The sequence below is a fragment of the Lissotriton helveticus genome, chromosome 6 (assembly GCF_964261635.1).
Source record: "Lissotriton helveticus chromosome 6, aLisHel1.1, whole genome shotgun sequence".
NCBI classification, from domain to species: domain Eukaryota; kingdom Metazoa; phylum Chordata; class Amphibia; order Caudata; family Salamandridae; genus Lissotriton; species Lissotriton helveticus.
This window is the reverse complement of record NC_136067.1, coordinates 591,800,817-591,823,215: the sequence shown is the minus strand read 5'-3', so window position 1 is coordinate 591,823,215 and position 22,399 is coordinate 591,800,817. Positions and strand designations below refer to the sequence as shown.

Here is a 22,399-nt window from a genome sequence, read left to right as displayed (position 1 = left end):
AATCACACTATGCCCCTATGCCCCTGACCTGGACACTCCTGAGGTTTCCCCGGGAGCACAGCCTAATACCTAAAAACTCGATCTTTTTAAAAATTTGTGGTTACTTGTTTGTTTTTAATTCCTTCCCACCCCTACCTGTTTCTGGGGCTTTGTTCCTTTTCCTGACCCCTGCGCAGCTGATGTGAACGCTGCTGCGGGTACAGGCTCTCCCCACTTGCTGCCATCAGCGAGCCTCCCCTCTGGCCACGCCCACCTGTACGAGGCCACGCCCACTCGCCTTCTTAACCGGAGCTGACTACGAGCTCTGCCCCTGACCTGGACACTCCTGAGGCTTCCCCGGAAGCACAGCCTAATACCTAAAAACTCGATCTTTTTAAAAATTTGTGGTTACTTGTTTGTTTTTAATTCCTGCCCACTCCTACCTGTTTCTGGGGCTTTGTTCCTTTTCCTGACCCCTGCGCAGCTGATGTGAACGCTGCTGCGGGTACAGGCTCTCCCCACTTGCCGCCATCAGCGAGCCTCCCCTCTGGCCACGCCCACCTGTACGAGGCCACGCCCACTCGCCTTCTTAACCGGAGCTGAGTACGAGCTCTGCCCCTGACCTGGACACTCCTGAGGCTTCCCCGGGAGCACAGCCTAATACCTAAAAACTCGATCTTTTTAAAAATGTGTGGTTACTTGTTTGTTTTTAATTCCTGCCCACCCCTACCTGTTTCTGGGGCTTTGTTCCTTTTCCTGACCCCTGCGCAGCTGATGTGAACGCTGCTGCGGGTACAGGCTCTCCCCACTTGCCGCCATCAGCGAGCCTCCCCTCTGGCCACGCCCACCTGTACGAGGCCACGCCCACTCGGCTTCTTAACCGGAGCCGACTACGAGCTCTGCCCCTGACCTGGACACTCCTGAGGCTTCCCCGGGATCACAGCCTAATACCTAAAAACTCGATATTTTTAAAGATTTGTGGTTACTTGTTTGTTTTTAATTCCTGCCCACCCCCTACCTGTTTCTGGGGCTTTGTTCCTTTTCCTGACCCCTGCGCAGCTGATGTGAACGCTGCTGCGGGTACAGGCTCTCCCCACTTGCCGCCATCAGCGAGCCTCCCCTCTGGCCACGCCCACCTGTACGAGGCCACGCCCTGAACATCGTCACAAAAACATGTGCTTTCCTCGTACGCGCAGCGGACGGGCGCAGCGGGCGTGCCGTTTGCGCGCCGAAGGCGCACCTAAGGCAAGCCCGTCTGCGCCCGTCCGCGACGGGCCGGGACCAGGGGCCACAGACCCTGCCCATCCTCAGGTCTACTCTTCAGCCCAACTCTCTGCACATTCTGCCGCCTTTCCTCCTTCCCCCTCCCTGTTGCAACACCTCGATTCCTTTGGTATTCTTGCACCCCACCCTCATTGTTCTCTCCCACTCACTCACTGCTCTACCCTTCCTTCCTCTGATCCACTGCTCGCCTCTTGTTCTTCACTTGCCCCTCTTGCAGCTGCCGCTTGTTTGCTTAACACCCGTTCTGCAGTCAAGCATCAGATGGAACTCTTCAATCTCTTGAACACAGACTCTCTAGACTATTTATTTCTTACCGAAACCTGGTTTTCCTCTGACTCTCTTCCGGATCTTCTGGCCATTCTCCCTGATACCTATTATGCTCTCCGAGCTGATCGCCCGGCTGGTAAGGCGGGGGGGTGGGGTGGCGATGATCATCCGCTCCACCTTGAAATTTCAACTCTTTGCTCACCCCCCCATACCTAGCGTGGACTATCTGGTGGCGCGATCTCTCAATCTTTCCGCTCCTCTTACTGTCGTCCTCATGTATCGTCCTCCCCAAGCCATGCCTTCATTTGTCGCCGCTTTGCAGGATCTCCTGGCCACCCTGGCGGTTAACAATTCCTCGGTTGTTCTGCTTGGTGATTTTAACTACTGGCCAGGCGACCCGAGGGAAGATCTTTCTTCTAAAGACTTTTCTGCTACTCTTCAGTGTCTAAACTTCTTGTCCCACATCTCGGCCCCACCCATGTCCAGTTTCACATCCTGGACCAAATCTGGTCATTGCGTCAAGATATTTCACCCCCTTCTATACTCCCTTGCATTTGGTCTGATCATTTCATTATTTCATTTTCTATTTTCTCGGTCTCGACTGACAAGCTGCCCCTACCCAAAAACATACGAGTTCGTAGTTGGAACCAAACGGACCTTAACTCTCTCTCGATCTCCCTGGCCTCCTCAGTGCCTGATCTTACTGACCTCTCTTTGGATTCGCAGTCAGAAGCCATTAGCACCTGGCTCTCCTCCTCCTGCGACCAGGTCGCCCCGCTCAAGAAGGTCAAATCCGTCCGCCCCTACGACGCTCATAAATGGTTCACCATGGAGCTTAAAGACCTCAAACTCGACCTTAGGCGATCGGAACGCCATTGGAGACGACACTATTGTCCCACTCTCCGTGCGAAATATAGACTTCTCCTCAACGATTACAAAAAAGCGATCCTTGCGGCCAAAACTAAATATTTCACCGAGAGAGTTGCCCTTTCCGCCAATAAACCCCGAGAAATTTTCTCCCTGGTCCACAACCTTGCCACCTCTGACCGCACCAGCACTAGTCTCGTTCCATCTCAGACCCTCTGCTCTTCACTCAATGATTACTTTATTGACAAGATTGCCAACATAAAGGCCAATATTCCCATGGTGCATCAATCTGGTGTCTCCTGTCCCCTCCTTCTACCCTCCTCCTCTCTGGATCACTTTCCCCCCATTTCCATGGACCGTTTCCTCAATCTGCTCACAAAAATCAAGTCCGGTTCTCCGGTGGACTGTGCTCCGGCACGGATTCTCAAAACTCTTTTCTCCAGTTGCCCTGCTCCTCCTCTCGCCCTTCTCAATGCCTCCTTGGCTCTGGGTTCTGTTCCCTCCTCCTTTAAAACCGCCATAGTTTTACATATTCTTAAAAAACCTGGTCTTGACCCCTCTCTTCTCTCTAATTTCAGGCCTATCTCTCTTCTTCCTTACCTGGGCAAGATCCTTGAAAGCTACGTTACATCTTGTCTGTCCACTTATGTCGAGGAGAACCACCTTTTGGCCTCCCATCAGGCGGGTTTTCGCCCAGGACACTCCACGGAGACAGTGGTTATCGCGGTCCTGGACGAACTTAAGGGGAAAGCTGACATCAATCTTCCGCAAGCCCTGGTCCTCCTCGATTTGTCCGCTGCGTTTGACACGGTCGATCACTCCATCCTTCTCGACCGTGTCAGCGCAGCGGGCGTTCGGGTCGCAGCCTTTTCTTGGTTGGCGTCCTTTCTCCAAGGCAGATCCCAAGCGGTCCACCTCTCGGGATACTCCGCTCCCCCCGCTTGGTCTCCTGTGGGGTCCCCCAAGGTTCCTCCCTCTCCCCTCTTCTTTTCAATCTTTATATTCACCCTCTTATCATTTCTCTCCGTGAGCTGGGGGTCTCGGTGTACAATTACGCTGACGACCTCCAGCTCGTCTTCGACCTTTCTTCCCCTTCTGACTCTCTTCCCAAGCTCTGTTCTACCTTAGTCTTTATTTCTGAATGGATGAGCATCAACCACTTGAAGCTCAATCCGGACAAGACGGAGCTTGTCCTCACGGGTGGTCCCTTAAATCCATGGTCCTCGGTTCACTGGCCCCCTTCCTTCGCCCCCCCCCCCCCCTTCACCGGTCTCTTCCGTTCGGACCCTGGGCATCAAGGTCAGTCATGACCTAACTATGCATGCCCAAGTCATTTCCGTTGTATCTTCTTGCTTTCTATCCCTTCATCTCATTCAGAAGATCTCCCGGTATTTCTCTGCTGACGCCCTCAAATCCATAGTCATGGCTCTTATTACCTCCCGCCTTGACTATGGGAATGGCCTGTACGTGGGCATACCCGCTTATGAAACCCGCCGTCTCCAGGCCATCCAAAATCAGGCAGCCCGCCTTATTCTTCGTCTCCCCAAATCTTCTCACATTACCCCTGCACTCAAGTCCCTCCATTGGCTCCCAGTGCACCTTAGATCTTTTTTCAAACTGGCCTGCCTGGCATTTCAGGCGCACACTCACTCAGCTCCCCTCTTTATCAGTTCTCTTATCACTCCTTACGCCCCCAGCCGCACTCTCCGCTCCTCCTCTCTGTCCCTTCTGCATGTCCCCCGTTTCCGTAAATCGAGAACGGGGGGCACCCGTTTTTCGGTCCTGGCCCCTCGGTTTTGGAACAGTCTTCCTCTCTTCATTCGTTCCATTCCCATCTATACCCACTTCCGTAAAGCCCTTAAAACATTCCTGTTTTCTCAGGCATTCCCCTGTTAGTTCCCTCGGATCCCCTCGTTGAGTCTGGTCCAGTCCCCAGCGCCAGGAAGCCGCTTGGCGGCAGTGCGCTTTATTAAATTTCTTTTTCATTTCATTTAATTTCATATGCCTTGACCGAAGGACTAAATGGTATATTTATGAAAAAGGGGAGAGATTTAGCATTGTTCTCCCCTCCTTCAAGAGGATGAGACACTCCCACCCAGCAGACAGTAAAAACTTCATTTTCTCTGGTAACTTTATTGATCCACAGTATACTGATCTCAGTAAAGATCCAATTTATTGAACTAGGAATTGCAGTACCAACATCCCCTGACAGGTCTCCTTCCACTCCTCTCCTTGCTACTCGCCCCCGGAATCTCACATTCCATCGCAAGAACCAACAAGCACTTTACCACCAAGAACATTCCAATCCCTCTACATTCTAACACATCCCCCTGCCTCAAAAACCCCCAAAACTATTATACATATTAAAACTCATTACAACATATACAGTTCATTACAGTTGCAAACCAGGTTAATGGTAAATAGGTAAAGCAATTACTATAATACATTGTAAACAGAATTACCATATTTCTTATGCGAGCTGTAAAATATCATTTCTAACAGTTGCTATCTTAACTCGCACAACATAACTAATGAAATGATTGCAACCACAAACAAAATTTTCAAATAATTTTGGCGTACATTTTGAATGAACTCTCCTTCTTTGTAAACCCATTTTTTCACACTGAGTTGGCATATCACTATCACTAAGTTTGACATTTCCCTTAAGATACTTACATACACTGGAGAGGCATAGAGTAGAGTGGACTGGTGTAGTGTACATTGGCGTAGAGTGTTGCAGAGTATATTGGTGTAAAGTGCAGTGGAATTGAGTGCAGTGGTATGGAATGCTGCAGCATACAATGGAGCATCATAGAATGCAGTGGCATAGATTAGAATGGTGCATAGTAGAGTGCAGTGGTTCAGAGGGGAGTGGCACAAAGTGAGTAGAGTGGCTTAGAGTGCAGTGGTGTAGAGTGCAGTGACAGAGTAGAATGGTGCAGAGTGGAGTGGCAGAGTTGAGTGACATGGAGCAGTGGCATAGAGTGCAGAGTAGAGTCAAGTGGCATAGAGTGCAGTGGCATAGAGTGGTGCAGAGCAGAGTAGCATAGCGTGGTGCTGAGTAGAGTATATTGCCATAGAATGCAGTGGCATAGAGTGCACAGAGTTCAGTGGCAGAGAATGGAGCTGTGTAGAGTGGAGTAGTGCAGTGTAAAGTGCCATAGAGTTCAGTGGCAGAGAGTGCAGTGTCAAGAGTAGTGTCAAGAGTGCAGTGGCGTAGAGTAGAGTGGTGAAGAGAGCAGTGGCATACAGTACAGTGATGGATACAAGAGTTTAGTGCATAGAGTGCAGTGGTAAGAGTGGAGTGGCATAGAGTGCAGTGACAGAGTGCCGTGGTGAAGAGCGGATTGTTTCAGAGTAGAGTGAAGCGGCATAGAGTGGAGTGTTGCAGGGTAGAGCATAGGTGCGTAGAGTGGCACAGAGTGAAATGGCGTAAAGTGTTGTAGAGTGCAGTGGTACAGAGTAGATTAGAGTGGTTTACAGTGGATTGGCATAGAGTGCAGGGGCATAGAGTTGAGTGTTACAGAGTAAAGTGCATTGGAGTAAAGTGTACTGGCATAGAGTGCAGTGGTGTAGAATGCAGTATTGCAGAGTGGTGTAGTGTACAGCTGCGTATGCTTGACTTTGTGCAGAGTAGATTGGTTGGCCTAGACTGGAGTGGTGTAGAGTGCAGTGGTGTGGAGTTCAGTGGTGTAGAGTAGAGTGGCAAAGAGTGCATTGGCATTGAGTAGAGTGGTACAGGGTAGAGTAGAGAGGTGTAGAGTGCAGTGGTGTAGAGTAGAGTGGTGCAGTGGCATGGAGTGCTGTGAAGTGGAGTGGTGCTGAGTAGAGTGCAGTGGTGTGTAGAAGTGCTGAGTAGAGTGGAGTGGCGTAGAGTGGAGTATTCATGGTGTGATAGCACCTATTGTTTCAGGCAACACATTTTCAATTGAAATGACCATTATATTTGCACAGACACACAGTTTTACAAATAAAACTATACAGTGCACAGCTGAAATGTGCAGAAAATGCATCACCTAGGTTTGGGCAAGGGAAGGTACGAATTCAAGCTGGGCAGGCTAAAACAAATAAAGCCAGCAAATAGAAAGCAAGAAAACGTGAGCTACAACCCACAAAGCCAATGGCAAGCAACGGGCAGTATGCATTTCTAGATCAACTTTTTGAACAGCTGCCCTGTCTGGTAGGATGAGACCTAAAAATCGTCAATTGAATATGCCCATCTCATATAACAAGAGAAAAAGGTAGAGAAACATAAAATAAGTCACTCTGAATTAACAGTGTTCAGGGCATTGAACGCTGAAGCAGGCGAAAATAAAGATACCTTTATGCTTCTGGGCAGATATTAAGACTCAATTTTTATTTAAACTTTTTGTGTACAATGCATGTACTTTATTTACTAGAACACATGCAACCCAGTGTACTAGCATGGCCAGCTTGCCATTACAGGTTATGTGTTAGTATATTTGTATCATACAAGTGAGACAACCGTTATTTGTACTTGCAAGTAGACATGTCTCTCTGAGCACACTCACTTGTTCCTCCACTGCTGAATTTGGCTTTGGACTAGGGGTGGGTGGTAAACTCCACTCCGTCAGTGGAGTTCACAGAGTTTTGCCCAAGCGGAGCACGGAGTTCAGCAAAAAAACAGTCTACGCCATGTGGCGGAGTTTATCGCCCATCCATCTGACACCCCAAAGTTTGTTTCTTGCCAGTCACGTAAGCGGCCTCAAGCTCAAAGAGAGTGATGTGTGCGGAGCTGTGCTCCATCCTCCCATTGGCTGAATACGTTCATACTCGAGCAGGACCGCTACTCTCTTTGTGTGCAGCGGCAAGAATGAGGTTGGACCCTCTGATTGGTTGTCACTCTCTTCGCAGGATTAGAAAACTATCTGGTCTGGTGCTGATTGGTGGAGGTTTATCAGCCTTGGTTCCTTGTAGTACATGGGTTTGGCTGCAGCAAATTGCCTGTGCCTGTAGGAGCTTGTGTTCAGGGTGTGGAGGAGTTAGTGCACTGCCACGCATAGAAGAGTCACCTCCGGCCCAGGGTGCAAACTCCGAGACATCCCAGGCCCAGGGTGCGGGCTCAAAGACACTGCACGGCATGTGAGCGTTTACCAGTCATCCCTTGGCTGTTGAGCCCCTGATGACTGTGGATTGCTGGAACTGTTGAGTGTTTTTTTGAAAGATGGGGGCACGGCGTGCCGATGAGGGGTTGTAAGTGAGGAGGGAGTGCATGTGAAGGAGGTGCGAGTGAGGAGAGGGGTGCAAGTGAAGGGGTGGGGTGGCCGGTTGTATTAAATGAAAGGGGCCACAGGACAGGCACATTAGATGGTTGCAAAGAAGGGGGGGTGCCAAATGTATGTAGAGATTGAAGGACATGGGGCGAGGGTCACTGAGTGACACCGTTAAGGGTCTAAGACTGTTTAATGGCAGAAGGTGCAGTGTATAATGTAACAAGTGTACTTCTTACTGCTCTGCTTGAGTGTACTTTGGTGCCCCAACAGATATGGGGTTGTTCGTTGTGTATGAAAGTTTGTTGTGCGCTTTACATTGTACTTCACAGAAGAAAAGTAAATATTCACTTTACAAGGAGGACCCGAGCAAGACAACCATAACAAAAAATATACGTGGTAGGTCAAGAAGCTGGACTACTGGTATTTGCTGATCATTAAAAAATGTTGATAAAGGGGGCGTGGCTGGCAGCCGAACATGGCGGCAGCGTAACGTAGGAGCTCCGTGGACGAGGCGACATCCCCTGTAAATCCGGCACAATAATCCGATTTGAAACACTCCCCGACGAGACTCACCGGGTCTAGGACTGGGCGGTGCCCTGCGGAGCGAATTTTAAAGCCGACGGACACCGGAATCAGCGGCGGCGGCGCCCGGCGAGGTGAGGCCTGTGGGAGGAGACAAACAGCGGACTGTCCTGAGACTGCGACCCGACCGGAAGTGAGGAATCGGCGGGGTCCCGGCGCCGGAAACAGTCGCTGACACCGTAAAACAGGAGTATATCGGCGGCGGAGGGGGCGGCGAACAGACCCAAGCCAGTGGACCCTACACCGGTGAGAACGCTGCCGCGTCTGGAACCGGTGTGGTGTAGAACGGCCGCAACGGAGGTTGCGAACATCTGCTGGGCGGCGGGGGGGTCGCAGCGCACCCGCGTGTGAAGAGGAGTCTGGGCAGAGAGCCTGCAATCGTCGCGCCCGCTGCGCTCGTCCGCTGCGCCTCCGGAACATGCAAATTTTTATGGGACCTGAAGGGGGCGTGGCCTCGGGGTGGGCGTGTCCCTCAATTCAGCGTGGGCTAAGGCGGCTGGCAAGAAGCCCAGGGGCTCTCCCTCTCAGCGCTGGAACCGCTGCTCGGATTGCTTTCAGGCAAAAGGTGCAGGTCAGAGTAATACTTAAAATCAAAACAGTTTTTAAAAGGTAACTGTTTGTGCAAAGTAACGCAGTACTAGCTCCCGGCTGTGCCTCAGGAGGGTGAATGAGTAATCTAACGCGCTCGTAGATCAGCGCGCTTTTAACACAGCTGAAGGGGGCGTGGCCTCGGGTGGGCGTGTCCCTCAATTTAGCGTGGGCTAAGGCGGCTGGCAAGAAGCCCAGGGGCTCTCCCTCTCAGCGCTGGAACCGCTGCTGGGATCGCTTTCAGGCAAAAGGTGCAGGTCAGAGTAATACCTAAAATCAAAACAGTTTTTAAAAGGTAACAGTTTGTGCAAAGTAACGCAGTACTAGCTCCCGGCTGTGCCTCAGGAGGGTGAGTGAGTAATTTAACGCGCTCGTAGATCAGCGCGCTTTTAACACAGCTGAAGGGGGCGTGGCCTCGGGGTGGGCGTGTCCCTCAATTCAGCGTGGGCTAAGGCGGCTGGCAAGAAGCCCAGGGGCTCTCCCTCTCAGCGCTGGAACCGCTGCTGGGATCGCTTTCAGGCAGTACACTGTTAAAGGGAAGGGCTATGCACTCTGCTAAGTTGGGGTGGCGGGCGGTTGAATACCCGTTGAGCAGGGAGGCAGGGAGGGGGGTGGTGGGGAGGGGTTGTTCAAAAGTTGTTGAAGTTCCACGGTTAGGGTCTACATACGTAACAGAACACATTGATGGTCCAGGCCAGGCTAGGGAGAGATACGCCCCGAAAATAACATCCGATAGGCACTATCAAAGCTACACACCACAACATGCAAGACACGCAATCACAAACATCTGAGGGAGGGATGCCGAGATCACAAGTGGTTCCTCTCCGCCTCATGTCATGGAATGTGACAGGGCTGGGAGATAAGATAAAGAGGGGGTTGGTGATGAATGCAATTAGAAGGCAGGGGCCAGCCCTGGTGCTACTCCAGGAAACACACCTCACGGGAAACACGACCAAGGCCCTTGATAGGAAGGGGTACAAAATGGCGGTGCACTCGGAGTTTACTACGGGGTCCAGGGGCACGGGCATATTAGTAAAGAAGTCAACTCCATTCATCACACTAAGCACTAAGACAGACGCGCAGGGTTGCTTCGCAGCACTCCAAGGACAGTGGGAGGGGAAACTCCTGAACGTGGTATCGGTGTATGTTCCTCCGGCACTGCACTCGGTCACACTTCCAGCATTAGGAGAATTCCTGTTGACCCTGCCCGAGGGAGACATCATAATCGGAGGGGACTTTAACGCAGCGATAGATCCCCTCTTGGATAGGTTCCCAACAGTAACCCAAACGGGGGGCCCCTCGCAGATCCAGAGATTCATGACCGCCATGGGACTAGTCGACATATGGCGCTATGCACAACCCGCCACAAAGTAGTATACTTATCACTCTACAGTGCACAATAGCTTATCACGAATTGACTATTTCTTAGCACTGGGTAACGGCATACAGCGAGTAGATACAGTAGACATCCACCCTTGAGGGATATCAGATCACTCCCCGGTCACGCTCACACTATCCACACAGGAGAGGACACGTAGGCGTATCTTCCCATTGCATGCATCATATCTCAAAATACCCAAGATCCGCAAAATGCTTAAAGCAACGACATCGCACTATTTTACAGAAAATACCGAGTCAGTTCAGTCATCAGCCACCCTGTGGGAAGCGTACAAGACGGTGTTAAGGGGGCAGGCCATTGCCTCCGTAACGGGCCATAAGAGAGAACTACAGCGTGAGATATCCGAGTTGGGATTAGCTCTACACACTGCGACTGTAGCACATGAGGCGAACCCTACACCTGATACGGCACAGGCCCTGCTCCTAAAGCAGCAGCTACTTAGGGAACACGTAAGACAGCAGACGGTGTCTCAGATGATAGACACGACACACAGAGTCTACGATGTAGGAGATAAAGCAGGGAAAATGCTGGCATGGCTGGATAGGAGGGGAGGTAGCGCCAGGGGAATTCAACGTATTAGCGACAACCAAGGGACGGTACTCACGAGCCCAGCAGAGATAGTGGAGACCCTAGCTGAATACTTTGAAGGGGTGTACACGCCCGACACCATAGTGTCAGCAGCACCGGCACGTGTGGCGCTGGGAAACATCCCATATCAGACGCTCACGCCGGAAGCGGCTGCGGAGCTAGAGGCGGACATTACAGAAGAGGAAGTACAAAGGGCGATCCACAACATCAAGCCGGGAAAGGCGTCTGGACCAAATGGTATTCCGATAGAGTGGTACCAGGCAGCGGAGGGACTTAGTGGTCCCCTGTTAGCCATGTACGCAGAAAGCCTAGACCGGGGCATACTTCCACTGGATCAAAGGGTAGCGACCGTTGTTGCAATCCCCAAACCTGGGAAAGACCCGGGAGAATGTGCGTCATATCGACCTATCTCTCTCCTCAATGCTGAGGTTAAAATCTTAGCTAAACTCCTCGCCACCCGACTAATGGCCTACCTACAGCACATTATCCACCCAGATCAGTCAGGCTTTATGCCACATAGAAATACCGCCCTCAATTTACGAAGGGTGCATAACGTATTGGCTAGAGCGGACACATTGTCAGACAAGGCGGTAATACTGGCACTTGACGCCAAAATGGCGTTCGATATGGTAGAATGGCAGTACCTGTTCGAAGTCCTAACACGTATCGGGGTTGGCCCGAAGTTCGTGGCCTGGATCCGGTTGCTGTACACTGAACCAGGGGCACGGGTGGTGGCTAATGGCCACATATCCCGAACATTCCGGCTGGGGAGGGGAACCCGTCAAGGATGCCCCCTGTCGCCATTGCTCTTTGCGATCGCGCTGGAACCGCTGGCGACCCGAATACGCTCCACCCCGCTACTGAAAGGAATCACCTGGTCAGACGGATGGGAAGACCGCTTGTCGCTGTACGCAGATGACATGCTGGTGTATTTGGCAGACCCGGAGCGGAGTATACCTGCTCTATTGACGCTATGCGACGAGCAGGGGAGAGTGTCAGGGTATACCTTGAACTGGAGCAAATCTGAAATGTACGTGCTGCACGGTCTGAATCCCACTCTGTGCGACAACTGCCCTCCTAAGATAGCGGGATCCTCTTTTCGATACCTGGGGATACACGTCACGAGAAATCCAACGGAGTTCTTTCAGAAGAACCTAACACCGCTGCTTGACCGCCTGAAACAGGACGTTAAATTCTGGGCGGCGCTGCCACTGACACTCTTGGGCAGAGCGGCACTTTATAAGATGGTATCCTTGCCCCGGTTCTTGTATGTTCTGGAAAATACACCATAACCGGTAGACACAAGATACTTTGGACAGGTATCCGCCCTGATGGCAGGCCTCATGTGGAACAACCGACCAGCACTGATAGTGCAGGCCAAACTGCAAAGGGGGTGGTATGATGGCGGGATTGCTCTACCGAACCTGCAACTTTACTACTGGGCCGCCCAGCTAAAACCCATCAATCAGTGGCTACATGTACCTCAGGAGGACCCTGCTTATAGGGCGGACAGAGAACAACTAGGCACCAATACTTTACTGGCACCTTTGTACGATCAAAGGAAGGTACGCTCACTCGTGGGGCCCACAAAACTTACAGCGTCATTGTGGCATATGGCACAGGCGAAACTGGGGTGGAAGGGGAAACTCACACGACTCCCCCCTCTGTGGGACACAAAGGCCCTAGGTAACCTGAGGCGTAGCAAGGGGTTCACATCTTGGGACAACATAGGTCTGTCCACAGTGGGAGACCTGTGGGACAAAGATACGGTGATCCCCTTCGATCAGCTGCGACAACAATACGAGCTTGGACCCACGGAACTATACAGATACATACAAGTGCGGCACGCCCTGTTGTCGGCCATCCCTAGCGGCACGAAAGTCCCGGAGGCGTCGCCCCTGGAGGACCGCCTCCTCACGCACTTTATGCAGGAACGAGCGACATCGCTTACATATCGCAAACTTCTAAATAATTTGATAGATCCCACCCTAAAACTGAAAGCCAAATGGGAGGAGGATGTAGGGGACTTAGACGACTCTGAATGGAACGAGGCTCTAGCCTCACCAAAAGAGGTGGGAATATCAGCGAAATTCCGGCTCGTGCAATTAAAAATCCTGCATAGGGTGTATTATACGAGAAAGATGCTTCACACGATACAGAAGATACAACACCCATATTGTTTGAGGGGTTGTGGAGAAGAAGGGACTCTGTTTCACACTATATGGGACTGCCCACGCATTCAGGAATTCTGGAGGCAGGTCATGCGTACTGTGTCACAAACACTAGAATTGTCCCTGGTTCCCAACCCACGACAATGCCTACTTAACGTATGGGGGCCTAACGACCTTTCCAGACACGGACGACAATGGGCAGTGATAGGAATGTCAGTAGCTAAACGCGACATAGCACAGAAATGGGGAGCGCCGACTATCCCGACACTAACACAATGGTGCACGAACATGGATAAGATCATGGTAATAGAAAGGGCAGTGTACACCGTTAGAGCCTGCCCATGTAAATGGAACAAAATTTGGACCCCATGGAATATATTCAGGGGGAATATATGTGAACCATTAGATGAGGAAGACACGTTGACATCAGATGAAGAGGGGGAAGAAGACTAACGTGGAAGAGAGGGGCGGAGGGGGTGGAGACCCTAGCTTACACTTTGGTACAGATGGAGGGAAAGGAGACAGAGGGGCGGGAACTCCATACCGCTTGATTGCAGTGAGGGACTCCTCTACAGTATATGACTGCAGAAGCAGCAAGCCAAATGGTCGTGGAGCCGAGTGCATACAACAGACATATGATACCCTAGACCGGACTAGGACTTTCACAGCCGTTGCTTGTAGTATCAATGACCGTGTGTAATGACTTCATGTTCATGTTGTTAATAGTTACTATATATAAAATTAGACCTATATGTTTATGCACTCTGATAATGACACGCCTGCATAAGTATAATGTGACGCCGCCGCACCTTCGGGTTGGCGGCTCATGGGCTGTGTAATGTCTAAACATGAAAAGTACGTGAGATATGATGGCGGCCGGCCCCAGAGGTTGTAGGCCAAAAGCTGTGTGAATGTGCAGGTGAGGAATAAAGGTCTTTTACAAAAAAAAAAAAAAATGTTGATAAATAAGTAAATATATTAGGACATAGAAGTAGAGAGGTGATAAACTAGGTGAGACAATAATAGAGAAAAAAGGGATAAAGTGGAGTGAGGATAGAGATTAGAGCAAGGCTTAGGGGGATAGAAGGTAGAGCAGGGGTACAAGGATATGAGATAGGCAATGGTGGCTGGTAATTTTAGCAGGCAGGGCGGCAGGCAGGCCGGCCACCCATGCACACATGTAAACCCGTGGAAAGGCCGTCCGCCAGATTAGGGGTTTCCTCTTGTCAGGTGCGCTGGTTTTTGGCATTCCCAGAGCACTGCTTCAGAAAACAGGCATCGCAATGGGAACACCAAAAACAGTTCCTGCACGGCATGGACTGTAAAGTTCATGCTGTGCAGTAACCAGTGTGCATGCACACGGGAGGGCAACTGTTGTGCCCCCTGTGTGTATCCACATGGGGTGAGGCACCAGGGGGCCAAGTACAGCCCCCTTTGTTTACCCTACACCACAGTTTTCACCGCCATGAAAACCATTTCAAAGAGGAACGTTTGTATATGCTTGGCGGGACTGCAGCGGTCCCGCCAAACATTTTACTGCCTCCTCACTGCCGCAAAACCACCAGGGAATGGCATATGCAATATGTGTACTTTTGCAGTTTTTTCTCTAGTTTAATAACTTGTGAGTAATAATATGAGTAATAATATGTAAAGACGTATACCGTTTAAGCGGAAGTGAGGGATATATTTTTGTCTGGATCATAAGTTCTTCCATACTATCAATGTTTGTAGATGACTGACATGTTATTCAGGCTAGTGGAGGTGCTTGTGATCCAGCGGGCTATAGAAAATATATCATAAACTACGCTACCCAACTTCATAACCTATAAACAAAATTCTATACTAAACATGGACCCATTTATGAACCTGATATATTTTGGGCCTACTGAATCAGGTGGTCAGAATAAATCTATATACACATTATTTACAAACTATAAACATATTTATACATTTGCAGAAAGAATATTGTCATTAGAATAAAACCCAACCATTTAAACGACCACCATAGGCGACGTGATCTAGCTAATGGTAACCTATACTTCTAAATAACCAAGACCAGCTTGTTTGTCAAAAGTAAGATTTTATTTTCTAGATTATAGTATATAAGTTGTAAGTTTTATAAATGAAATTTATTTGCAATAAAGCAAGCATGATGGTAAGAAATATGAGAAAAATACAATTTAAGCAATGGAATCAATTTTAAAGAAATTATATAAAGTTTAGCATTTCTAAAACCTATTTCCCTAACTGAGCTAAATAGACAGAAATTAAAGTAAAGTTCTTTGAGGATTCTTACGTGCTCCACGCAAAGTCCAGCAGCACATCACCCTCATCGGAAAGTCAGAAAGCAGCAGCCAGCCCAACCCTAAGGGCATGACTTTTTATACCTTTCTACGCTAACTAAACTAGCAAAGGAAAGTTTTCAGAAATACTCGACGTCCCATTGGTTGAGAGTGACAAGTGACATGTCACCCGATTCTTAAAAAGTTCCACAAAATCATGTCTTACAAAGACCATTGTCTCTTCCACGTGAAGCCAGAGGCTTCCTGCGATTGCAACTTTGTTTTAAGTCATCCTCGCAGCTTCCATAGTCTTACGATGCAACTTCCGCGGATGCCAAGTTAAGGACTGACAAAAAGTTCACTTTCGACCTTGGCCATGTCCGACAGAATGATGTCAGCTCATCAGTTTTTGCTTTGTGAATGCAGCTTCAATAAACGTTTTAATTCAGAATGGGCGTCTCGTGACTTTCTGCAGAATTATAGTTCAACTCTCATTTTGCGGCTCAAATAGCTAGGCCTCAAAAGCAGGCAACTTATGATTTCTAGTATAAAACAAACATAAGAAAAGTATTAATGTAAGAAATAAAGTATATTCTGTATCCACCCCATGGTTTACTAAATAATTAACCCACCCGATTAATCAAAATGTTACCTAGCCATTGCAAACAATTAAAGCAGCGTTTATATTTACCAGTCTCCGTTTTTCAATGAGACCCATATGCACCTAGAATAGTAGAAATGACATCACACAGACAAGGAAAAGCAAAACAAGCACATGCTTATTTTAAGTTTGCAGCAGTTAGTAATGACAAAAACGAAAACAATAATTTATTTTATTATTTTGCACGAACAAAAAGATGCAACATTTATGCACGTTTATGAGCACACATGTTAGTCCCCCCACGTGTAAAGTTTAATCTAGGTTGTATTAGCACGACATATCACAAATCATTAATAATTTTATTCATGTTATGGAAATGTGACTTTGCGAGTTTAAACAAAATTTTGTTTTCTATCTCGCTCCATCAACTCCCTCATCTGGTGATTAACAAATCACCACACCAGCACTCAAAATTTTGGTAAATTTAATTTACAAGAAATCGATTCAAATTCATTTGTATTAGTAAACCTAAAAATCTGTTTCAGCATAATCTTTACAATTAACATGACGCTCTCTATGTAACTCCTGCAACTCAATCTCCCTTTCCTCTTCTTTTCTGAGTTTATAAATTCTCTTCTTTTCTCTTAAATGCTTCTTTCTTTTATGCAACAGACAACCTACTTTAGTCAAAATAAAAATGAATATAATTATAATCAAAGGTGCCAGAATCTTGCCAAGAATTGAACTTCCGATATTATGAAACCAGTTTTTAATTGCTTGAAACCTATTTGAAAGTTTCCCAGTAAAATCTTCTTCTTCTAAAGGAATTATTTCAGAATGCATTTGTGTAATATTCTTAATATACATTTCAATATTCTTACTTTCATCAGGAATATATGTACAGCAATGTTGGACATGTAAAATGCCACAGACTCCTCCCTCTTTTGCTAGGAGTATGTCTAAAGCAAGACGATCTTGAATTACCATGGATCTAATTGCAATAACTTCAACATTCACTAATTGAAACCCATCAGCAGTGTCAGTTGATAATCTATCAACTATAGTGGACAATTTTCTGATTCTCCCTGCATTTAGGGTTATACCAACAAAAGGTATTACAGCTTGAAAAATATCTCCCAGAACTTCAGTAAAAGTTTCTCTTTTAGCTCTATTTACATAATTATGGATTTTAAATAATCCTTCTGAATCTCTGTCAACATGAAACACTTTAGGAAAAACAATTCCCACATAACAAGTTCCATACCAATGGTCTGGAAGGTTGTAGTAGGCTTTGTCACCACAAACAAAATAAATTCCAGGAAAGATAGGATCTTTTCCACCTTTAAATCCCCAACCTCCCATAATCTGATAAGTATCTTCACAGTTGCTTGCACCTACAAAATAATTATCAAAAAGTGTGTTATCTCTTCTAATGCAAAGCTTTCCACTAACAGGTTTGTCTATGTGAATTGCAATATTTTCAAGCATTTTGCCATTTAGTTTCTCATCCTCTTTTTGCCAGAATGATGACTTAGTCTGCTTGACTAATTCATTTCTCTTATAAATTGCTCTTCTCTCCTCAACCATATTCAAAAATTTCTTTCCTTCAGCACTTAATTTACATGTTAGATTATTCTTGTAAGCATACTCATAAGTGAGTTCGTTAGTAACAAGGAAATATTCTCTCAATTGTTTAGCTTTCTTATGCTTATTTAAAGCATTATCAATCTTGACATTAGCAAAAATCTCATCATAATTTGAATAGTAATATTCTAAACGACCAGTTTGATAAAATAAACTAGTTAATACACTACATGTAACAGCATAAGTGAGAGGAAGCATATTATATGTTACTCCCTCAGAAACAGAAGCGGGTAACTTAACGCATACATAACAATCCTTTGCATCCATTACCTTTACATATTCACTCAAAAGCTTTGTGAAAGTATTACTTGAAAAATCACCTATTGATTTATCTTGATGAATGTTAGGCTGATGATCAATTACTTTTGCAGATGCACTATGTTTAGTTTGGCTAACCAGAGCTTTGCTTGTTAAATTAACTTTGTGTAATTCTCTATTCATTTCTAAAGGTATAATCACAGCTAGTACCAACCAGAGCAGAACTAAAATGAGCAGACACACCAGAGTCATCTTACAGCATCTTTTAAAAACAGAGCATTTTGAAGTGCTCTCCTTAATGTAAGGCATTTTTAGGTTAGTTTTAGCCTCAAAAATAAAATTAAAAAATAAATTTTAAAATTTATATACACCCCCCTTTTAAAATATATTTTTCTTTTATAACCCTAAACAAGATTTCTTCGACCTTATGTCATACATAAGTTTTCTTCTATTAGACAGTTTTCTTCGACCTTGTGTCAACTAACAGGATTTCTTCAGCCTTATGCCAATTTAATAAATTTGTACTTCAATCATTGTCACTAATTTCTTGGATTTCGTTTTCTTCTTCACTACTATCATATATGTCTATAACAGGTGGAATTACTAAGTAAGTCCACTCAGGAGACTTGTATTTCTGGTTTGGTCTAATTATTCTCTTCCCTTTTCTTGATATCACTTCTATTTTCCTTCCAACTCCAACCTCTTTTCCAGGACTCTTTTGACTACTGATTTCTTCAACTTGTTCTATTGGCTTTTTAATCAATCTCACTCTCAATCTTCCACCAGGCCAGTAGTCTGCTTTTCTCACGTACTTTTTCTTTGGTTCAGAATTATTCGATTCAGATTTCCAAGTCCTTTTCTTTCTGCTTTCACTTCCACCTTCCACGTCACTTTCCTCAGTTTCGTAGTCTGAAATTTCAATTGACTCAGGAACTTCTCTATTCGGCAATTTCACTCCTTCAGGAACTTCACTTTGTCTTCCATCACTGGTACTCGGTAATTCGTTCTCCTCCTCTTCCTCAATTACCTCTAGCTTCCCAGATTTCGGATTTTTGTTCCTTACTTCAGAGCTTGTTCTCTGCCTTTCGATACTCTCCTGGTCTGAAACTTCTTTTGGTTCAGCTTCTTTGTCTTCAATATAGACAACCGAATCCTCAGTTATCTTTCCTTTTAACAGATTCTCTTCACCTTCAGAATCTATTTCAATTATTTCTAAGTCTTTTCTTGTCAGATTTCCATTCACTGGCACAGTTTCCAGATGTCGACTTTCTTGTCGATCTTCAGAATCTGGAATTACTTCACCTTCTGTTCTGTCTTCTGCTTCAGAATCAGAGTCATCTGTGGTATCACTTTCAACATCAGAATTCTCAGGAGTTGGTATTGGAATAGTATGACTTGGATGAATCCAGCGCTTCAATCCTCTGCACTTTACAGCATTAGTAGTGATCAAGATTACCTGCCTAGGTTTCTGCCATCTAGGAGATAGACAATTCCTCCTCCGATGTACTTTCGTTCTGACCCAGTCTCCAGGTCTCAGATCATGTGTCAAAACTTTGTCATTTGATTGTGCTTCAGTTCCCACCTGATTAGACACAGAAGTTACCATATCAGATAACCTTTTACAGTAATCCAAAATTGCACTGTCATTTATGCTCAACAGTTTACCTACAGGTACAAAAGCTTGCCTCATAACTCTTCCCATCAAAATTTCATGAGGACTCAAACCTGTCTTTTTATCTGGTGTACTTCTTATTGACATCAAAACAAGTGGAAGAGCATCAGTCCACTTAACTCCTGTCTCTAGACACATTTTTCCAATTCTGTTTTTGATAGTTCCATTTATTTGTTCAACTACACCTGATGCCTCTGGTCTGTATGCACAGTGTATTTTCTGCTCAATACTCATAGCTTCGCAAATTAACTTCAACAGTTTATTATCAAAATGACTTCCTCCATCACTCTCAATAGTAACTGGAAAACCGTACCTTGGGATGATTTCTCTGAGCATTAGTTTTGCTACTGTAATTGAATCACAATGTCGTGTAGGAAAAGCCTCTACCCACCTTGAGAACAAGCATACAATTACAAGTACATATTTCAAACAGTTGTGTAAGGGCATTTCAATGAAATCTATTTGTAACCTGGTGAAGGGACCACCCTCTCGACCAATTATTCCTGTCCCCACCACTGATTTTCTGTTTGGATTCATTTGTTGGCATGACAAACACCTTTGACAAAAAGATTCTGCAATGGTTCTAAATTTGGTATTGAACCATGTTTCTTTAAACAGTCTGACCATAGAATCTCTTCCTAAATGTGCAGGACCATGATATAATCTGGCCATGTCAGAAATCATGCAATTTGGTAAAACTACTCTGCCATCTTTGTAAACCCACACTCCATCTTCATCACGTTGTCTACAATCTGATCTTAACCACTGGTCTTTTTCTTCATCATCTGCTTCGTTTTGTAAATCTCTAATCTCATTCCATGTTTCTACAATAGTTGTTAGCATTAATGAATTTGAATCAGTTTCTGTACTTCTATTCCGATTGTAAGAATAATTTTTCCTTGCGCAGTACTTTGCTGTTTCATCTGCGAAGGCATTTCCTTTGGAAATATAATCAGTTCCTCTAGTGTGTGCTGCACACTTGACTATGGCAATTTCTTTTGGCAATTGTATTGCTTCAATCAATCTTCTAATGAAAACTGCATTTTTAATTGGTGATCCTGTTGATGTCATGTATCCTCTCTGTGACCAGAGTTGTCCATAATCATGCACAACTCCGTACCCATACTGACTATCAGTAATGATTGTAACTCTTATATCCTTTGATATTTCACATGCACGAATTAAAGCAATCAATTCAGCCACTTGTGCTGAACGAACTCCTTCAAGACATGATGCTTCTTTAATGTTTTCGACTGTACAAACTGAGTATGAAGCTTTCAAGACACCACCTTCGGATCTTAAGCATGAGCCATCTACAAAGTAGACAAAATCCGATTCAGGCAAAGGTCTGTCTTTGATGTCTTTTCTTGGTTTTGTGCAGAATTCCATGACATCTAAACATTCATGTTCTGTCTCAATGTCATTAACGATTTCTGAATCAGGCAGTAATGTAGAAGGATTCAGATTCAAACATCTTGAAATCGAAACATTATCTGCTCCTAGTATGATTTTCTCATACTTTGTCAATCTGCTACTTGTTAAATGTTGAGTCTTACCTCTTGTCAGTAATATTTCAACTGAATGAGGCACAAAAACTTTCACAGGAAATCCCATAATGATTCCTTCACTTTGTTCAAGACTGATACTTGTAGCTGCAACTGCTTTTAAACAACCTGGTAATGCTTTTGCAATTGGATCAAGAACTGCAGAGAAATATGCAATAGGTTTCTTTAGGTTCCCATGTCTCTGAATTAACACAGATAATGCACATCCTTCTCTCTCACTGCAATACAGTTCAAAATCTTTTTCATAATTTGGCATACCCAAAGCAGGAGCTTGGCATAAGCTCTTTTTCAAGTTTTCAAAAGATTCCATCTCAACATCATTGAGAATAATTGGATCTTTTACATCTGATTTGGTCAGTCTTTGTAGTGGTTTCGCAATTACTGAAAATCCACTTATCCATTGTCGACAGTAACCTACCATTCCCAGGAACATTCTGACCTGTCTTTGTGTTCTTGGCGGTAACATTGCTTGAATCATTTTTATTCTCTCTATTGTTACTTGTCTTTTTCCTTTCGCAATTCTGTGACCAAGATATTTCACTTCCTGTTTGCAAAACTGTAGTTTTGCTGGGGACACTTTATGTCCTTCTTCTGCAAGGCGATTTAACAGAATTATTGTGTCTGTTACACAATTTTCTCTTGTCTTTGCAGCTATTAACAAATCATCAATATACTGCACCAGCGTAGACCTACCTGGTAAGTCTAAATCTTCTAATGATCTTTTTAACAGTTCGTTAAAGATTGAAGGACTTTCAGTATAGCCCTGAGGGATTCTTGTCCATCCAAGGGTCTTACCTTGGAATCTGAAAGCAAAGATTTCATAACTGTCTGGGTGTAGAGGAACAGTAAAGAATGCATTGCAAAGGTCAATGACTGTGTACCATTCAGCATCATATGGAATCTGAAATAGAATCACTGCTGGATTTGGAACCACAGGACAACATGGAATAACAATTTGATTAACCTTTCTCAAATCTTGTACGATCCTAAATGTTCCGTTAGCCTTTTTAACTCCCATAATTGGTGAATTACAAGAGCTACTCTTCATTTCTTCCAATACACCTTGCTTGATTAATTTTTCAATTACAGGTGTAATACCTTCAATTGTCTCAGTTTTCATTTTATATTGTGGAGTGTTTGGAAATTCTATTCCCTGTTTCAATGCAATTTTTACAGGATCTACGTTTTTCATCAGACCCATCTCATTCCCAGAAAAATCCCATATTTCAGATTTCACTGTTTCTTTTAGCTCTTCAGGTAAATCTTTTTCTTCAAATGCAGGAAACAATTTTGTTTCTTCTGCTTCCATCATCATCATTGTCATTCTGTACAAACCATCTTCCTCCATTGTTTGTAATTCAACTCCTTCAGGAGAACAATATATTCTGCAATTCATTTTACATAGTATGTCTCTACCT

General features: G+C 45.5%; 1 protein-coding gene across 7 annotated transcripts in view; it reads right to left on the bottom strand.

Moving 5' to 3' along the window:
* The window catches only part of RIMS1 (regulating synaptic membrane exocytosis 1), a 2,308,950-nt gene that overhangs the window by 1,722,086 nt on the left and 564,465 nt on the right, over positions 1-22,399 (bottom strand). The window lies entirely within an intron of this gene.